General features: G+C 44.3%; 1 long non-coding RNA gene across 1 annotated transcript in view; it reads left to right on the top strand.

The window, feature by feature from the left end:
- LOC146062589 (uncharacterized) overlaps positions 1 to 5,302 on the top strand; it is a 53,448-nt gene extending 48,146 nt beyond the window's left edge. The window contains exon 4 of the long non-coding RNA XR_014471412.1: positions 4,811 to 5,302. This is a non-coding gene — a long non-coding RNA (uncharacterized LOC146062589). The remainder of the gene's footprint in view (positions 1 to 4,810) is intronic.
- Positions 5,303 to 20,523: the final 15,221 nt, after the last annotated feature.

The following is a 20,523-nucleotide window of genomic DNA, read 5'->3' as shown; positions in this document are numbered from 1 at the left end:
GCCCGGAGAGAAGGATGTTGCAGTAGTCAAGGCGGGAGATGACTAGAGTGAATGAGAATTTTGGTCGCATCAGTGGAGAGGAATAGTCTGATGTTGCGGAGGTGAAATCGGCAAGACTGTGAGAGAACACAAATGTGGGGGTGAAAGAGAGGGAGGAGTCAATGATGACACCGAGGCAGCGCGTTTGGTTGGTGGAGGTGATCTCGGTTTCACCAATGCTGAGAGAAGAGGGGAATGTTCGGGGGATGGAAGATTAGAAATTCAGTTTTAGCCATGTTTAGTTTCAGGAAGACTTGGGTCATCCAGGCTGAGATTGCCATGAGGCATTCAGAGACCTTGAACAGGAGTGATGGGGATAGGTCGGGGGAGGAGCGATAGATTAGGGTATCATCAGCATAAAGGTGGTAATGGAAGCCGTAGGAGCTAATGAGGGAGCTCGGAGTGGAGATTGAGAAGGAGCGATCAGAGAGGTATGAGGTGAACTAGGAGAAGACCGTGCCAGTGATGCCAAAGGAGCGGGGGGTGTTGAGCAGGAGAGTGTGGTCAACAGTGTCAAAGGCAGCCGGCCGATCAAGCTGGATGAGGATAGAGGCCTTTGGATTTAGCCAATAGTAGATCGTTAGTGACTTTGGTCAGGGCAGTTTCAGTGGAATGTAAAGGGCAGAACTCGGATTGGAGGGGATCTAGAATGGAGTTAGCAGTAAGGTGGCTTAGGAGACTAATATAGGCCAGACGTTCTAGGAGCTTGGAGGCAAAAGGGAGGAGGGAAATGGGCCTGTAGTTGGACGGAGAGTTGGGGTCCAGATCTGATTTTTTGAGAATTGGGGAGACAAGAGCGTGTTTGAAGGAAGAGGAGGAAGATCCCAGAGGATAGGGAAAGATTAAAGAGGTGAGCCAGGTGAGAGCAGACCTACGGACTGAGACGACGGATAATATTGGAGGGGATAGGATCGAGCGGGCAGGTGGAAGGAGAAGCGGATTGAAGGATAGAATGGACTTCAGCGGCAGTGGTGGGGTAAAATGAGGACAGGGGTGAAAAGGAGGGGAGTGGAGATGTTGGAGGGGAGGAGGGAGAGGGTGAGGTCATGGCAGCAGTGATTGCAGTACTGAGAGGAGATTTTGGTTGAAAAGTAGGTAGCAAAATCAGCGGCTACGATGGAGGACGGAAGAGCAAGGAGTTGAAGGTGGCCAAGAGCCTGCGGGGTTGGATGATTGGGAAAGGATGAGGGACTTAAAGTAGGATTCCTTGGTCAGAGCAAAGGCAGAGCTAAAGGAGAAAATAATGAATTTAAAATGGAGATAATACACGAGGGAGCGTGATTTCTTCCAGAAGCGCTCAGCAGTGTGAGAGCACTTTTTAAGGAATCGGGTGATAGGAGAGTGCCACGGATGGGGGTTGGAGCATCGAAGGGGGATAGAGGAGGGAGGGCAGTTAAGAGTCCAATGCCCAAGATAGGGTGTCGTTATTGAGGGAGGCTGCGAGGTTCGGGCAGGAAGTGGCGGCGAGAAGAGGACACAGCGTGTCAGAGAAGGCAGCAATATAAAGTGTGTTGACTTTATGCCGTGAGAAAATGCGCTTGGGAGGGGGTGGGGGGGGGTGGGAGAAGGAGATGAGGTGATGGTCCGAAAGAGGAAAAGCTGAGATCGTGTAGTCGCTAAGGGAACAAGAGCTCGAGAAGACGAGATCGAGGGAGTGTCCTTGGATGTGGGTGGGAGAGGTAGTCCACTGAGACAGGCCATGAGAGGAGTAGAGAGAGGAGTTTAGAGTTGCCAGGATCAGCGGGGTTATCCAGGGGATATTAAAGACATCAAGAATGACAGAAGATAGGTCAAAGTAGAGGAAGTGTGGAAGCCAGGCAGCAAAATTGTCAAGAAATTGGGAGATAGGGCCAGGGGGACGATTGATTGGAGGTTGTAGGGGTAGTACAGACGGATAGAGTGAGACTCAAAGGAGGAAAAAGGGTTCAGGGTAAATGACAATGTAGGTGCAGGACGCTGAGAGGAGAAAGCCCACGCCGCCACCTTGGCGACCAAAATAGATAGTCTCTCCATCTCCATCGTGCAAGGATTGGTTTGCAAGATTATTTTATGTCAATGGAGGATCTATTGAACGAACCCATAGACAAAAAAATAATTTTACAAAGACATGGTTTTGGTGAATGGAATATAGATCCTCTGATGATTTTAAAACATATATGACATCTGTAATAGATTAAGATGGTTTAGAATGTAAGAAATAGTAACAAGAGGGTTTCCCCTATCCCTCTCTCCTCCCTTTTTTTCTCCCTTTGTTCTTCTTGTTTAGGTCTTTTTTATTGTTTGGATATATAGGGTATTAATCTTGAATAACAATAGATAAATTGTAAGAAATACTGGAATATTTGTAAACTACAATGATTGTGATTGAAGCTTGTATTTCTTTTTCTACTTGATATCCTTAAAGATCATTTGTTTGTGTATATATTTTATATGTAAAAAATTGAATTCAAATTTGTATACAAAAAAATAAAAAAAGTATGCTCGGTACTTGTTTCCTAGCACGGCGCCCACGATTTTGATTGTATTGATCAGGTCAGAAAAATCGCGTCGATCGCATGCCAACCAAATCGCATGCGATGTGACTGACGCAGTCGACCCAATTTTTACATTGGAATCAATGTAAAATGGTCCCTGAGACCCGATTTTACATTGATTTCAATGTAAAAAGCCCCAAAACCCCCCATTTTAATAGCAAACCCCCGCTGATGGGTGAAATGGCCCTCCATTGTTAACGCCACCCCACTATTGACGCCAACCCGAAGCGTGGCGAGCGCAGCGGTATGCGCCCTCCTACCTTTTCATACCCCCACTATCCACGTCGGCGTGGAGTTGATTTTATATAGTGTGGCGAGCGCAGCAAGCCCCACGAGGGGACGCGCATAATTTCACAGGTATGCGCGTCCCCTCGCTGCACTCACCACACTATATAAAATCAACTCCACGCCGACGTGGATAGTGGGGGTATGAAAAGGACGGAGGACGCGTACTGCTGCGCTTGCCACGCTTCGGGTTGGCGTCAATAGTGGGGTGGTGTTAACAATGGGGGGGCATTAACCATACTTTCTAACCATATGCAATGAGAAATTGGCCATATTGGCCCCTTTCCCATTGTTCCCTATGTAAAATAGGGTTGATCGACCAGATTTTAACTTTAAAAATAATTTAACATTATTCTCTATGGGGAAATCGCGTTAATAGCGTCGGTCACATAGCGGCCCTTTATAATGGGCCGCGATGGACCCGATCAACGCGATTTTCTCTTTCACCGGCAAATACACTGGTGATTGACATAAAATCGGGTCCATCGCATGCCTTAAGTACCTTAAACTTAAGGCATGTGATCAACCCGACAGGCGCCGTGCTAGGAAACAAGTACCGTATGCTCTTTTTAAACCGAAATGTCAACACAGTCAACATTCACACTAAAGCGTAGCACCGCTGCATTTGCCATGCTTCGGGCACGGTGCTCGCTATACTCAGCACAATATTTTATTCGCCCACCATGTCCTAGTGCAGGGCTGGGCAACACCGGCCCTCCAGATATTAGTGAACTACACATCCCAGGATGCTTTGCATTAGTTTTGCTATGTGGCCATGCTGAAACTGATGCAAGGCATGCTGGGATTTGTAGTTCATCAACATCTGGAGGGCCGATGCCCAGCCCTGTCCTGGTGGATGGTAGGGCATGAAATAACGCCTGTCACCACATTTTGGCAAAAAATAAATTAAAAAAACAGTAAAAACCCCAGTGTCGACCATCATGCTGGTGACCCAATGAGGCCAAATAAAAAAATTGTAAAGTTTTAGTATTTAAAATTTTCCACATTGAATCATTACCCTAATTCAAACAATGCTATTCTGGGTTGAGCAACTGTGTTTACCCAAAACATGAAAAAAAAACAAAAAACTACTAAATGGTGTACATAAAAATGAAAAAATATAAATAAAACTATTGTTTATATGTAAACTTGTAATCAAACACCTTGACACTGCTTGCATCTTCCTTACATAAAATATTTATCTGAATGCCAGTAATATACATTATACTGCTTTTTCACTAGCACAGTGGTTCCCAACCCTAGCCCTCAAGTAACCCCAACAGTACACGTTTTCCAGGTCACCCAGCAGGTGCACTCATTATTCAGACACATTTAAAGATCCAAAGGTGGAGCTAATAATGTCATTTGTAATTCTGTGCGGAGACCTGGAAAACGTAATCACTCAGAGCCTCGCAAACAACGCACATGCTTAGAGGACCCCATTCTGTGCACATGTGCTGTATGTCTGTCCTCCTCACTTTTCCCTGCTGCACCATAGGTGGCTCTAGCAGCCACCTCCCACTTTGCCTACAGCACCACAGGCTGCCCCAGCACACACTGCTGTTCAGCCTGTTCAGTCTTCATCAATATGGCTGCCAGCAATTGGTTTGATGCTGAAGTCAAGGAGCGGCTGCTAATTAGGGCAGAGGAGGAAATGTGCCCATCTTCTCTGCTCTTGATTTCGGGTGATTGTGCGAAGAGTACGGTGGACTCGATAAGCCTCTCTTGTCAGACACAATGAAGCAGCCGACCCGGTGACAAACACCACATCTGCGGTCAAATGGGAAGTAAAAAATATAATATGCAACAAACATTTCTCCCAGTAATCTCAACGGTTTGTGTTGCAGAGTGCCACTAGTGAGTAGGTGGGATAGGGCCACAAGCACATGTAAACACCTCTGCTATTTTAGCCTATTCTTTTTACTAATAGTGTTTGTTTGTCCCACTTGCAGTTTACAACAAGCAGCCAAAGAAGAAAAAATAAAGCCGTCCTGAACAAGCAGCAAGAGCATTCTCGACCATAGTAATAGAAAAGCTGCGGGATATGGACACAGACATACAGGCCAAGGAGGATGCTCGGGTGGAGTTCTTAGAGAATGAAAGACTGCTACAGCATTCTTTCTTGGATCAATTAAAGGACATGCAGGACAGAATTTGCCTTCTTCAAATAAATATTTGCTCGTGGGTATACACCTCATCCGCATTACTCATAATATCCAGCACATTTTCCAAAGGCCCCAGCATACCAGGAGTATAGATATGGCCAATTCAGTAGAGGACCAACTCCCTACGCTCCTAGCACTTTGCCTGAGCTCCAGCCACACAGAGCATCCACAATATAGAGGACTCCGTATCCTTGCCCCCAACACAGCTGACCTGCAGTGAGTGTAGAGGTATACTACCAGTACCTCTTATTAAAGCTAGTTGGGGGGGGTGTTTACACCTTGCAGTGTCACTCTGCGCTATGGGTATACCTTCTTGGAGTGATTACAATAATCTCTAATCTAAAGTAATAATGCAGTCACCACTGTTGGAGTTGTAGAAAAAAACCCGATAATATTTATTTAAAAGTACATGAGTATTTTTTTTCCGTTACAGAAATGCAATGGGCTATAATCAATAATTAAAAAAGCATGCAATGACTTTCATTTTACCTTTTAAATACCATTTAGATAGGTTAGTTGAAAAGGTTTATAAAAATATCAGATTATTACCTGGTAATATGTTTTACTCTACTCCACCATGGCAGCCATTACTATGGGTTCCTCCCTTCTGGGTAGTCCTTCGGAAAAGAAAAAAAAAGACACCAGCCCCTATAAGAAGGCTCAAACCCCCGGATCTTGAAATCTCCAGCTTTAATATATATAAAAAAAATTATTCCACACAACACAATACAGCTAATAATACATAAGGGACGGGAATATAAACTGCCATGGTGGAGTAGAGGAAAATATATTAAAAAGGTAATAATCTGATATTTCCTCTACCTTCCCCCATGGCAGCCATTACTATGGGTAATACCCCAGCAGTTCACTTTTTCGGGAGGGCATACTCACAACAAACACACTGTTGCTTCCTCAGAATTAAATAACTGTAAATCATAATTTCGAAAATCATCTTCATATCTTCAGTGCCGCGCCAAGAACTTTCCTTCCGAACTTAGCATCGGCTGAAGACATTACATCTATCCTGTAATGCTTTGTAAATGTATGTATAGACGACCATCCTGCCGCTTTACATAGTTCCTCCACTGAAGCGGATCCTCTCTCCGCCCAAGATGAGGCGACTACTCTCGTGGAATGAGCCTTCAGGCTATCTGGAGGTTCTCTCTGTTTCACCTGATAAGCGTTGAGGATACAGTCCTTAATCCACCTGGCTTATGTTGCTTTTGAGGCCATCTGCCCCTTTCTGCTACCGCTTGTTAAAACAAAAAGATTTTTGACTGAACGCACATCCTTTGTTCTCTGAACATAAATCTTTAGAGCCGTTACTATATCCAAATTATGCAAACTACCTTCCTTCTCATTCGCTGGATTCATACAAAAAGATGGTAAAAATTTCTTGGTTTATGTGAAACTCAGTCACAACCTTCGGCAGAAATTGAGGGTTAGTGTGCAGAACTACCCTGTTTTCAAAGAAATTTAAAAAAGGCTCTTCTGCCCATTAGGCTTGTAATTCCGAAATTCATCTTGCGGAAGTAATTGCTACTAAGAACAGAACTTTCCATGAAAGAAACAATAATGAAATCTCATGAAGAGGCTCAAAAGGATCCTCCATAAGGACCCCTAGGACTAAATTAAAGTCCCATGGTGCAAGAGGTGACCTGAATTTGGCTTTCAGCCTTCTTACTGCTTGTATGAATCTTCGTACATACCTGTCCCCTGCCAAGTCCCAGTCTAACATTGCCGACAAGGCCGAGACTTGTACCTTTAAAGTGCTCAAAGACAGTCCCATCTGTAGACCTACTTGCAGGAAACTTAGCACTGAAGCAACCTTCTTTGGTGATTGCATTTTTTCTTTGCATCTCGACACATACTTTCTCCACACCTTGTAATACGCAGCTGAGGTGGACCCTTTCCTTGCTTTAAGCAACGTTTGAATTACTTCTCTTTCAAAACCTCTCAGTCAGTGATTTGGTCTCAACAACCAAGCCGTCAACTTCCAGGTCAACGGCTGTGACCGACATATTCGACCCTGAACCAGAAGGTCGGACCTCGATGGCAGCACCCACGGTTCCTCCACTGCCATCTGACATACCGAAGCGAACCATGCTCTTCGCGGCCAATAAGGTAGCACCGCTATCACCTCCACCTGCTCTCTTTGAATTTTCCTTAACAATCTTGAGATCACCGGAATCAGAGGAAATACATAAGCCCGCTTCATCCACCAAGTGGCTGTCAGAGCGTCCCATTGCTCCGCATGCTGATCTTTGAAACGGGAAAAGTATATTGGTACCTTCTTGTTTTCTCCTGAGGCCATGAGGTCGACTTGTGGACACCCCCATTTCTTCACTAGCACATTGAAGATCTCATCGTTGAGGGACCACTCTCCTGGTAAGCACCTCCTTCTGCTTAGTTTGTCCGACATATAGTTTTCTTTCCCTGTTAGGAACACTGACATTATGTTTAGTACATGCCTCTCTGCCCAACAAAGCAACCTTTCTGCCACTTCCATCAGGTTGCGACTTCTTGTCCCCCCTTGACGATTTATGTATGCCACTACGGCCCGATTGTCTGACCTGACAATGAGTTCCTTGCTTTGCAGTTGTTGTTGAAACTGGTGACATGCCCTGACTACCGCCTCCATCTCCCTTACATTGGAGTGCGCCTTTTGTCATGGGGGAGACCATCCTCCTTGTGCTATCTCTGGGCCACATGTCGCCCCCCAGCCTACCTGGCTGGCATCTGTGGTCACGACTACTTGATCCATGAGGGCAAAAGATTTTCCTTTTCCCAACCGATCCTCGTCTGACCTCCAGGCCAAATCTGATTTTGCAGCCCTTGTCAAAACTATCTTTTGTGTTAAGTCCTTGTTGCCTTTGTTCCATTGTGTTAGAAAACACGTCTAACTTTCTCATGTGAAACCTGGACCACTGTTTCCAGAGCCGCCGCCATGAGACCCAGTACTTTCATACAGTCTTGGGACCGTACCACAGACTTCACCATCATTATGCTGGTTTGCTGAATCAATTTTGCTCTCCTGACTGGAGTTAAGGCCACATTCATCCTTTGTGAATCTATTATAACTCCTAAGTATTGAATCTTTTGAGTTGGCACCAAATGGCTCTTTTTTCGATTTATCAGTCATCCGTGTTTTTCTAAACATTGAATTACTCTTTCTGTGTAAGGCATGACTATCTCTTGAACTTGCTACGATAAGGATATCGTCCAAGTAAGGCCATAGTTTTATGCCTTCTTGCCTTAACCTTGCCACCAGAACCACCAGCACCTTCGACAATGTCTGTGGTGATGTTGCCAACCCGAATAGTGGGGCTGTAAACTGATAACTTATTCCCAGTATTCTGAAACGAAGAAACTTCCGATGACCCTCGAATATCGGAACGTGCAAATACGCATCCTTGAGATCGATGGATGTCCTAAAATCCCCTTGACCTATCTCCGGAACTATGGACCTGACCGACTCCATCTTGAACGGTCTGATCTGTACCAATTTGTTGAGCCGTCTGAGATCTAAAATGGTATGGAATCCTCCCGACGCCTTTTTTATAACGAAAAAACAGGAGTACCATCCCTGAAGTTCCTGCCCCTTTGGAACTATGGTGACTACACCTTGAGCCTTCAGCTCTTCTAAAATTAAAAATAAAGCCTTCCTTTCCTCTTTGTCCCTGGGAATAGGAGATTCTATTACAAGATTCCCTGGGCGTCTTCTGAAGTCGATCTTGTAACCTGACTGAATAAATCACTAAGACCCACTTGTCCATGGTGGATCCTTGCCAGACTTGGTAAAATTTCAGCAGCCTGGCCCCTACCCTTTGTGGGTCGGCATCATTGCTGCTCCTTCTTGAAGGGAAATTTATTTTCTCTGCCTCGTTGGGCACAAAAATTTGCCCTGGGCATCCAGGATCCCCTTCTATAGGCCCTGCCTGGCCTATAACTTCTGGCTTCTCTATATTCTTGAGGCTGATATCTATTGAATTTGTTAGGCATACTTTTTTTAGTAGTCTTGTCTTGAGGTAGCCAGACTGACTTCCCTCCAGAAATCTTGGTTACTAGGTCATCTAATTGTTTCCCGAACATGTAATCCCCCTGAAAAGGAAGAGACATCAATTTGTTCTTAGATTGAACATCTGCGGCCCATGGCTTTAGCCACAAAGCTCTTCTGATAGCTGCTGTGGTAACCCGTGCCCTTGCAGCTAGACGCAGAATCAATAGAGGCTTCACACAAAAACTGGACCGCCAATTGAATGTCCTGAGTCATCTTGAGTAATTCAGATCTTTTTATTCCATCTAGTACATCCCCTTCAAGCTGTGGACACCAGCCCCTGAGGACCCTAGATGTCACCGCCATTGCTGCTGCAGGCTTCAAAGACACCTACCAGATGTTGTCTTTTAAGACCCAATTCAATTCTCCTTTCCATTGGATCCCTGAAGATGTTTGCATCTTCTAGTGGCAACGTGGTTTTTCTAGATATCCGGGAAATGGCCGCATCCACATCCAATGACAATACCTGTTCCTTTTCAAAGGGATACATTTTTGCAATCCTATTTGGAATTGCTATTCTCTTATCTGGGTGCTTCCATTCATAACAAGTTATTGATCATATCAGGGCTGAAATCAGACTTGTCCTGTAATTGATCCTCATCATCAATATCAGGGTCTTGATCCAGCAAATGCACACTGCCTGTTTCGTCAACTGACTCATCAGAATCACTCAGGACAACATGTTTCCTCTTAGACCTCATTTTAGACAGATCATCCTTGGTCACAAATGTATCAGACAAAGATTTCCTCAGCATATCTACCAAATTGGTCATCTGCACCATAGGTATTTGCTGCGGGGTCTTACAAGCCTCACACAGGTTGCCCACCTGCTTCTCAGGCAAAGTCTTATCACATGAATTGCATTTAGCCACATGAGATCTTTTACGCTTGGCCTTAGCCTCCTTTTCTTTGCTGGTCTCAGACCTACCAACAAACATATGCCTCTTAGTATATATCAGAGTGGTGTCACCAAAAAATAAAACAAAAAATGACCACCACCATATGCACAGAAAAAAAACTCCTTTAGGGCTTACCCTGACTTTTTCGCAGCCTGCCGGTTTTCCTCTTCCATAATAATTAAGGCGGTGCGCACTATGAAACATACAATAAATTCAGCTCTGTATAATAAGACCGAATCCAAGATAAATACTATTCCTTTAGAAAATCACCTTTTAACAACTCCAGACACAGCAAACAATCACGGTCTTGACTCGCAGCAGTAGAATCAATTCAATCTGTGCTCTCAAATGCGGCACAGCCTGCCACCAAACACTGTCACCGATCTGCATAAAATTCTTCTATTATATTATGCCAGCACACATTGGTGATATAGTGGACCTTTCATGTAACTTACCCGTCCACGCACTCCGTCAGCGTCTCTGTTCGCTTCACAGTTCTTCTGCGTCCACGTGTCTCCAGCGTCTTCCGGCTTCTTCTCCAGCCGGCTACTTGATATTCATATGAAGTCTTCCAGCCGACGTCACCGAGCTGCAACGTGCACCGCCTGACACCCGCCTGTTCTCTGCAGAGAGGAACACAGGCCGGGAAGTGCCGCAGCAGACACTATCCCTATAGACAAGCACCCCTGTGGATGCCGCCGACCCAGCTCACCCCTGCAGGGGATCGCATGCGGCACACTGGCAATAGCCCTGGGACCGGACACCCTCCTACTGCAGCCAGGACTTAAACACCGGAGCAGAGGCACATAAGGCAGCACTACACAGGGTAAGCCCATCAAACTACCCGGAAAAAAAAAGACACCGGATCCGGAAGGTGGAGCCTTCTTATAGGGGCTGGTGTCTTTCCGAAGGACTACCCAGAAGGGAGGAACCCATAGTAATGGCTGCCATGGGGGAAGGTAGAGGAAATAATAATAATCTATGTGTGTGTGGGTTCTAATACCGGTATACACATAAAAGGAGGGTATACAAACAGGGAGACACACTGAGGGTAATGGTCCTCAGTAGCTGGTCCAATTCTCTTGCGATTTTGCAGCAAGAATGTCTCAGTTTTATGTGGGATGTCCACTAAGTGCTTGATTCCTAATTATCCAGTGGGGTAGGTTGTAACGTGGAAGTGTCTGCCGGCAGACTCCCGTCAGTATCCTCTTAACCAGAGGGGTACTCAGCGGGTCCAGGTGCAGCGATGTGTCAACTAGTAACTGGCTTCTTCAGGATGATCGCAGTAACTGGCTTACTTCTCCGTGCCTCCCTTTTATCCCCTGGAGGTGGGCGGGATCAGCGTGAGTTGTCCTCTCCTCATTGGGCAGCTATCACTGTTCTAATTCAGCGCTCGCTCCGTCTCTCGCTGGGCGTGACGTAACTTCCGCCCTTCTCCCTCTGTGGAGTCTTAGTTTTACTTCCGCCCTGAGCTGCGTGATGTATGTGGCGCTTCACTTTGTTTATGGCTAGTTGCCTTGGTTACAGGTCTGCTTGCTCGCCGTGTCTTCACTCTGTTTGGCTGGTTGCCGTGGTTACTTGTACGCCGAATTTCCTGCTATAGCTTTGGACTTTCTTGTTCAGCGGGGTTGTTGATAGATAATTTCTTATAGTTTTTGGTTCCCATTTTTTGAGACCTAGGATACATGGGGAGGAGGGGGCTGGGGTGTTTGACACATGGGGTATAACGGACATAAATGGGTATACAGATTACTTTACTTAGTGAATAGTGTGCAATCTGCAATTGCATAGTGTGTATGACGGATGAATTGCAATCCTACATCCTCATGGGTAAATACATTCCTTGATGTTTATTGTATCTAGGTTGCTCCACTTAATGAATCTTATGCAATCTGTGATTGTATGGTGTGTACATATGGCGGATGCATTGTAATGATAAATCCTCATAGGCAACTATATTTTTGGTGTTTAAGTGAAACATGGTTGGATCTATGCCCTTGTCTAGAATTTTAGTTATGGTCATAGTTAGTAAACTGGGGGCTTTTTTTATATATAAAGGTGGTATGTGCTCATATAAAATATAAATAGGCACATGTTGTCTCGCCTATATCTTTGATTGAGGGTCTTATTATATTAACTAGATTTTCTACGGCCGGATAAAGTCATGTCATGTTATCTCCTCAGATACAGTCACGTTGTCTCCTCAAATCTTCAGTAAACTTTGGTACCCCATCCTTTGGTGTTCTGGATTGGTGTCCTTTTTTATACTCCTTTAGCTTTTATCTCAGAAAGGCTGAGATTTCAAAGTCAATATTAAGGCCCTTGGGGGCGAGGGTCCCCATATGATATATTAGTTTTGTTTCTTCCTTAATGAGTAGTGTTTCCTGGTTTCCCCCTCTCCAAGGTATAGTTACTTTCTTGAGTCCAGTGAATTTTAAGGTGCTGGGGTCACTTTTGTGCTTTTCTTTATAGTGTGCTGATACACTATGGTTATCTTTCCCGTTCTTTATATTGCATATATGCTCCTGGACTCTTATGTGGAGCTTTTTTTGTTTGCCCTATATACTGGATCCCACACGGGCATTCCAACATATACACGATCCCTGTGGTGTTGCATGTAATTCGGTCTCTTATATTCCCTTCCGTTAGAGGATGTGACTTTTGGTCATTTTTGTATCCTTATTGTATGTTCTTCTGCAGGCTGTGCAGATTCCGCACCTGGAAACCCCTTTGGTGTAAGTGATAGATCTTATACTTGATACCAGGGTGGATGGCTTTAGGTAGCTGTGGACCAAGTTGTTTCTAATGGTCCCTGCTCTCATATGATGCGAGGTCGTTCTGGAAGGAATTCCTTTAGTTCTTCGTCTGCCTGTAACACATGCCAATGTTTTTTTAGGCTTTTCTCCAGCATCTTACTCTGTGAAGAGTACTCCGAGACGAAGGTGAGTCCGTCCTGCTTTTTCCTGTCTACTTTGCATCCTTTTGCCTTCAGTAGGTTCTTTCTTTCCAATCCTCCAATCCTATCTTTTTCTTTTTGTAGGAGTTCTGGGTTGTATCTCTTCTCTTTGAAATTTTCAATCAGTTGTTTTGATTGCGCTTCGTAGTCCTCAGTCTTGGAGCAATTTCTCCGGATCCTTCTGAGCTGACCTCCTGGGATGTTTTTCAGCCATTGTATATGATGGTTACTTGTGGCATTGAGGTAGCTATTTCAATCCGTCTGTTTTATGTATGTCTTTGTTTACATCTTGCCTTCTTCTACAAATATGTTCAGATCCAGGTAGTTGATGCTGTTCTTGCTGATGGTACTGGTGAACTCTACCAGTAATTTATTTATCTGCAGTCTCTTATATAGCGCAGCAGATTCCGTTGCGCTTTACAATAGTAGACAGTGATAAAACAAACTGGGTAATGTTCCTTATACAGATGTATCAGGTCTTGTCTTTGCTGGCAATCGCCAGCAACACAGCACCGCTATCTGACTGAGACGCGCGTGCGTCCCCCACGCACGCGCGTCTCAGTGTCCAGGCGGCGAGGCGGATGCAATACTGTCCGCCTCCCGCTGGATATGCTGGGGGGGGGGGGACCTGAGGAGGCTGCGGGGGGGGAGGGGGGGGGGTGCGGTCGCCCTGATAACACAGATATTTATCTGATAAGATTAGATATGATTGATAACCCAAACCTGTATATTTTTACTTTATTACCTTTAAATATAACGGCAACGCTGAAATGATTGCACACCCACACAACCTTGTTATAAAATGTATGACAATGCTTTACTTAAAGAATAGCTTCATTACAGGTATTTGCAAATGCAGACTAACACAAGAAACATAAAATTGATTAGCTAATACTTAAACAGTAATTCTAAATCAAATCAAAATGGACACCTTTCAAGGACAGTGATCAGCCATGATTAAACCTCCTTCATAATTACCTCCAGCCCCCTGTGCTTCCTTGTTCTTCCTCAACTGCCTTCCTCCTCCTTCTATAACTCTGATATTTAAACCTTTATCACATTAATTAATTACTCATAAGCATTGAGTCTTATTGGAAAGCTTTGCTTTCAATCATGATGTCATAATTAACCCAACTTCAGTGGCCTTGTGGGTCTACGCATGTGTGGCCTTGTTCCCATATTATTCAGTTTGTGGAGACTAGCTTTCTGTCCTTGCTACATTATACTGTCAACATCACATTCTTACCAAACCAAAAACAAATCTCAACAAGAAATCACTTTTATAGCACTGTTCTGAATGATCAGCCATTTTATAATATTATGCAAGTCATGGTTCAACAAAATGGCTGCCGTTTCTGACATATTATAACTGTTTAGCGCAAAGGGAAGGCCTCATACGCAGTGAATAGTACATTGTGCAACAAGCTAAAGTCATCTGCAGCAATAATAGCAGCAGTCAGGAAAACAGAATATAATAAAAGCATAGATTTATTGATTCGTTGATTTTCTTTATTATCAGCCCGGTGTGGGCACCGGGCGACCGAGGGCAGCACCGTCGGGAGGGGACGTGCGCGCGCGTCCCCTTCCGGCATACAGATGGCGGCGGGGCAGGGAATGGCGACGCCATCACCTGCAAAGATGAGACCAGACCCATCTGTAAATTGTTTCAGGCTTTCTTCATCTCCGTCCCATATTATGATGATATCATTGATGTACCTTCCCCAAAATCGTAGGTTCTGGCTGTGCTCTCCAGGGCTCCATATGGTTTCTGTTTCCCACTGGGCTAGAAAGAGGTTCGCGTAGGAGGGTGCAAATTTCGTACCCATAGCTGTCCCCTTGCATTGCAGATAGAAATCCTCTTCGTAACAGAAATAGTTATGGGTTAATGTGAATGATATTGCTTCTATGATAAAGTTTTTCAGGGATAAATTCAAGCCTCCTTCCAGTTTCTTTCTCCCGTTCATGCATCCATCATGGTGGTCTATACTAGGAAACTAGTTGACACATCGCTGCACCTGGACACGCTGAGTACCCCTCTGGTTAAGAGGATACTGAAGGGAGTCTGCCGGCAGACACTTCCACGTTACCACCTTCCCCTCTGGAGTAATCAGGTATCAAGCACTTAGTGGACATCCCACATAAGACAGACATTCTTGCTGCAAAATCGCTCATAAGAGAATTGGACCAGCTACTGAGGACCATTACCCCCAGTGTGTCTCCCTGTTTGTATAACCTCTTGTATGTGTATACCGGTATTAGAACCCACACACACATAGATTATTATTATTTCTATCATTCTTTTACAAACCTTTTGAACTAACCTATCTAAATGGTATTTAAAAGGTAAAATGAAAGTCATTGCATGCTTTTTTAATTATTGATTATAGCCCATTGCATTTCTGTAACGGAAAAAGAATACTCATGTACTTTTTAAATAAATATTATCGTTTTTTTTTCTACAACTCCAACAGTGGTGACTGCATTATTACTTTAGTTAAGAGATTATTGTAATCACTCCAAGAAGGTATACCCATAGCGCAGAGTGACACAGCTACTAGCTATGCCCCAAGCACTACCACTACCTATGCCCCCTCCACTGGTGCTAGCTACGCCCCAAAACTTCTAACTAGCTATGCCTCCAGCACTGACTGCTACCATTGCCCCACTAAACCCAGAATCCATGGAGTATAGTAGGCCAAACCCCTAGCCATGACACTCCTCCTACACTGTAGCCAACCCTATACTCTCCTGAATTTACAGTATATGGTAATTTGTCTAAGAAATACCTTTTTTAACTTTGGTGTCCCATTTCTTATTGCATTGCTTCACTAATGTTTTCATAATTTATGTTTACACTTTCGGGTGAATGCAACTGGTTCCCAAACAGCATCAACAGGGCAGCTGGACAGACCGGGTAGAACAGGTAGCTGCTATTTCTTGATCACCTGGGGCCCAGTGTAATAGTGCCCCAGGCCGAATTCATCAGCCATGCAGACTTGGAGGAGTTTTCTAGGGATGAGGCAACCATTTACAAGGCCAAACCATGCCTTGTACATGACTGCCTCTTTTTTTTAAAAAAAGTATGCTACTAATTCTGGCGCCTGGTCTGTTCAGCTGCCATGTTGTCACTTTTTTTTTTTTTTTTTATTATTTTTTAACATTTTTTTTTTTTAAATTCTTTTTATTGTATTTTTTAACATTACACAAAATAAAACATGGAAGGAATCAAAATTAAGAAGGGGTATAGAGGACAAAGGGAATAAGGGGGTATGGTTAACATGTCAGGTATAGGACAATATTCACAGTCTTTACACACATCATAGTGAAATGAACAAAAGGGGTATGAACAATATGGTTTCTGAGTGGATGCGGGATTCAACTAGGAGAGTGCAGGACCGACAAGTCGCATGGTGTACATGAATTACAGGATTGACCTGAGGATTCCCTATATTCTCCCCATCTGCGCCACCTCATGTGTATAGACGAGGCGGAAGAGGAATATGTACAGCTAGCCGTTTCAAAGATAAAATGATTATGGATCCTGCATTCAATGGACATGAGAGTAGGTATTGAATTTGACTTCCATAATTGAGATATAGAGGCCTTGGCCGCTATCAATATGTGGCCCAGGAGATAGCTGTCCTCGGTTTTCTGTTCCCCAGGGAGATGGTGAAATAGGGCCAGTAGAGGGCTCATGCAGACCCGTCTGTGCAACACCCTTGATATAAGATCGAACACCTCCCGCCACAGGGGCTGCAGGTCCGGGCATGCCCAGAAAACGGAGAGACATTAGGCCAGAATTTATGTAATAATGTAAGATATGCTCTATGTAACAATTTGTAGAACATTTCGGAGTGGTTGATGTTTTTGGAGATTCTAAAGCAGGAGTGGGTGATTTGCGACCAAATGTCATAAGTAAATGTGCTGGGCATATCCTTTTCCCATTTAATTTGTGACGGGAATGCAACTTTCCCATTTTCGTCAATGAAATATCGGTACCATTTAGAAATTCCTCCCCGATCAGAACGAGACATGAAAAGAATCGTGAGCATCTTAGAGAATTTATGTTGCTGGGGAGGTTTGGGGGTGAAACTGTGAAACCAGTGCCGTATTTGAAGGTATTTAAAGAAGTCTTGTTTTGGTACACAAAATTGTGTCTGGAGGTGGGAAAAGGGGACCAGAACACCGTTAGAAAGAATATCTTTAAGGGTTGAGATGCCTAGATCAGACCATGTATTGATATTTAGATTGGGGATCAGCCACGCTATAGCTTGTAACGATAAGTGAGGACAGGGCAGAGTAGTTGATCCACTAGATAGGACCAGTTTATGCCAAAAAGCAATAGTCGTCTGAATAGCTTTACACCGACTAATCCCAGGGGGGACCGCAATTTGTGGTAACCACAGCACATCTTGCAGAGTTAGGGGCAGTGTAACAGCTTGTTCCATAATTACCCACGGTTTAGGGTTGTCTCTCTGGAACCAATCCCTGGCCTGAGCAAAAATGCATGCCATGTGGTATTTCTCTAGGTCGGGGTATGCAACCCCTCCCACAGTTTTAGCTGTAATTAAGGTTGATTTTGCTATTTTGGGTTTTGCACCCTTCCAAACATAGCTGGATATGAGTCTATTAAATTTGTTGTACATGGCCTTAGGGAGGGGTCGTGGGATAGTTCGGAACAAATACATTAATTTGGGTAGTAGCATCATCTTGACTGCGGCTATACGTCCCACCCAGGACACCTCCTGCATCATCCATTCTTTAGTAAGCTGCTCAAATGCTCTGTAGAGGGGCTCATAGTTGCAAGCAAGCAAGTCTGTGTCTCTAGATAGGTTAACACCAAGATATTTCAAGGATTTTGATTGCCAAGCATATTTATAGGCATTAGTTAGCAGTTTGAGTGTGGTATTTCCAATATTGAATGGGAGAGCCTCAGTCTTAGTAGTATTTAATTTATAGTAGGATATTCCGGAGTATTGGTCTAGAACTGAGTGCACCTGGGGTAGGGAGGTTTCCGGGTCGAGGAGGCACAGCAGGATATCATCAGCAAATAAGCAGATCTTATGGGATAGTCCCCCTATAACTGGTCCAGCAATCGCGCTCTCGGATCTAATACGTTCAGCTAGAGGCTCAATAGCCAGAGCGAAAATCAGAGGGGATAGTGGGCATCCTTGGCGGGTACCGTTTGATATTTTAAAATTGGATGAGTTACAACCATTGGCAAAGACTTTAGCGGATGGGGAGGAATACAGGGCCAGAATAGAGTCAAGAATTCTATCTTCAAAACCGAAGCGACGCAGGGTTGCCTGCATATAGTCCCAGTGAAGCCTGTCAAAAGCCTTCTCTGCGTCCAGGGACAAGGCCAATAGGGGTAAATTCTGGGCTTGACAATACTCAATTATGTTGATAACTCTACGGGTATTGTCCGACGCCTGTCTTCCCAACACAAAACCCACCTGGTCTGGGTTAATCAGACCTGGTAACAGATGAGAGCCGGTTCGCTATCATTTTAGCAAATAGCTTAATGTCCGTGTTCAATAAAGCGATAGGCCGATAATTTTGGACAGCTGTGGTCGGTTTACCCGGTTTAGGTATAGTTATTATTTGAGCCTCTAGCATTTCCCCAGGGAAACACGCATCAGAGGATGCTTTATTAAAAACTGCTAGAAGAACCGGGGCCAGGGTGTTTTTAAATTTTTTGTAGAAATTTGAAGGGTATCCATCAGGCCCTGGGGCTTTGTCAAATGGGAGGGAATCAATAGCTGTCTCAACTTCCCCCAGAGTCCAGGGGGCACTGAGCGCTGAACAAGAATCTCTGCTAATGGACGGGAGGGGCAATCCCTTGAGAAAGTTGTCTATATCAACTTTGGACGGTTGGGGTGTATTAGTATCATCTTTCAAGTTATAAAGTTGTGAGTAGTACTCAGCGAATGCATCAGCAATGCCAACCGGGTCAAATACCTTAGCTACCTTAGGGGTGTGTATGACATGTATTCTTTCCCGTGCTCTACAACCCCGTAACTTACGCGCTAAGAGACGTCCTGCTCTGTTACTGTGAACATAATATCTTTGTTTAAGGCACTGTAATTTGCGGTGGACTTCGGTGAGGGAGAATGTATTAACCTTGTCTCTAGCCAAGAGGAGTCGCCGATAAAGGGCCCCGTTAGAAGGATCCATTTTATGTGCCTCCTCCAGTTTAGCTGCCTCTCTCTCCGCTGACGCAAATCTCTGCCCCCATTCCCTTTTAAGTCTAGCAGCAATCTGAATCGCGGAGCCCCTAGTTACTGCCTTTAATGTGCACCAGTGGGTAAAGGTAGAAGTATCTTCGGGACGATTCGTTTCCAGAAATACATCTAGGGTCTCCTGGAGAACCTGCTGTACCTCCGGTCGAGCAAGAAGTTGTGCACTCAACCTCCAAGAGCCAGGGGTGACTAAGCGTTTACTAACTTCCCATATCAGCAAAAGCGGGGAGTGGTCTGACCAAGTAATTGGTAATATATCTATTTTACTGATGGAGGTTAATGTCCATCTGTCGACTAAAGCATAATCTATCCTAGAATATGATCTATGGACATGGGAGTAAAATGTAAAATCTTTAGATGTGGGGTGCTTAGCTCTCCAGGCGTCATATAGCTCATTCAGCGAGGAGTTGGCGGAACTGAGTCGAAGATTTGAGTCTGGCCTGATGTTGGTCATTGGGATTTATCAATTTTAGGATCCAGTACCATATTAAAGTCACCAAGGATCAATAGGGCTCCTCTAACATGCTTCTGGAGGGTACTACAGAATTTCCTACAATATGAGATTTGTTTGGTGTTGGGGGCATAGCAAGATACTATGGTAGTGTCTACATTATCCAGCTGACCGACTAAGATTAAATAGCGTCCCTCCGGGTCTGCATACTGTGATGATAGCTTAAAGGAACAATGTTGGGAAAATAAAACGGCTACACCAGCTTTTTTAGATGGGCCGTTGGCTGTATAAAAATGGGGATATCTGTGGTTAGTGAAAAGGGGGGGGGTTGAGACCTTGGAAGTGGGTCTCTTGCACTGCAACCACATCCGCCCTAAGTTTATGAAAGTAATTTAATGCTACCTTTCGTTTATGGGGTGAGTTCAGCCCCTTAGCATTTATCGAGATTATTTTAACCATTACTGAATGTTAACATAAGATGAAACATGCACGCTGAAGTAAACAAGTAGAACTTATAGACCTGACCTGCGTTAAAAAAACGCATATCTACATTGAGAAACAAAACAAAAAAAGACAGGGAAAAGACAGAACAGAACTGACCTCTCATGAGGCCACAACCAGACGCCATTAAGTGGCGGTTGGGTATAGTAGCGAGGGGGGTAGTGGGCAATTTCCTACCATCCTGCAGAGTATTACAACATAACTGTAACGGTAGCAAACAGCATTTTCCAAGACTAATTTGAGAAGGAAACACTGCAGACAATCTTACACAAACTATATATTAAAGAAAATAATAACTGTCCTTTTAAGAACCCGCATTTAGGTATAGGTAACAGTGATGTAGAGTCAAAGGGGAATATTATCGCGATAGAGCCCTTAGTAATGAACTCTACTA

This window comes from Crinia signifera, chromosome 3 (genome assembly GCF_055691185.1).
Source record: "Crinia signifera chromosome 3, ASM5569118v1, whole genome shotgun sequence".
NCBI lineage: Eukaryota > Metazoa > Chordata > Amphibia > Anura > Myobatrachidae > Crinia > Crinia signifera.
This window is presented reverse-complemented; position numbering and strand designations above follow the sequence as displayed.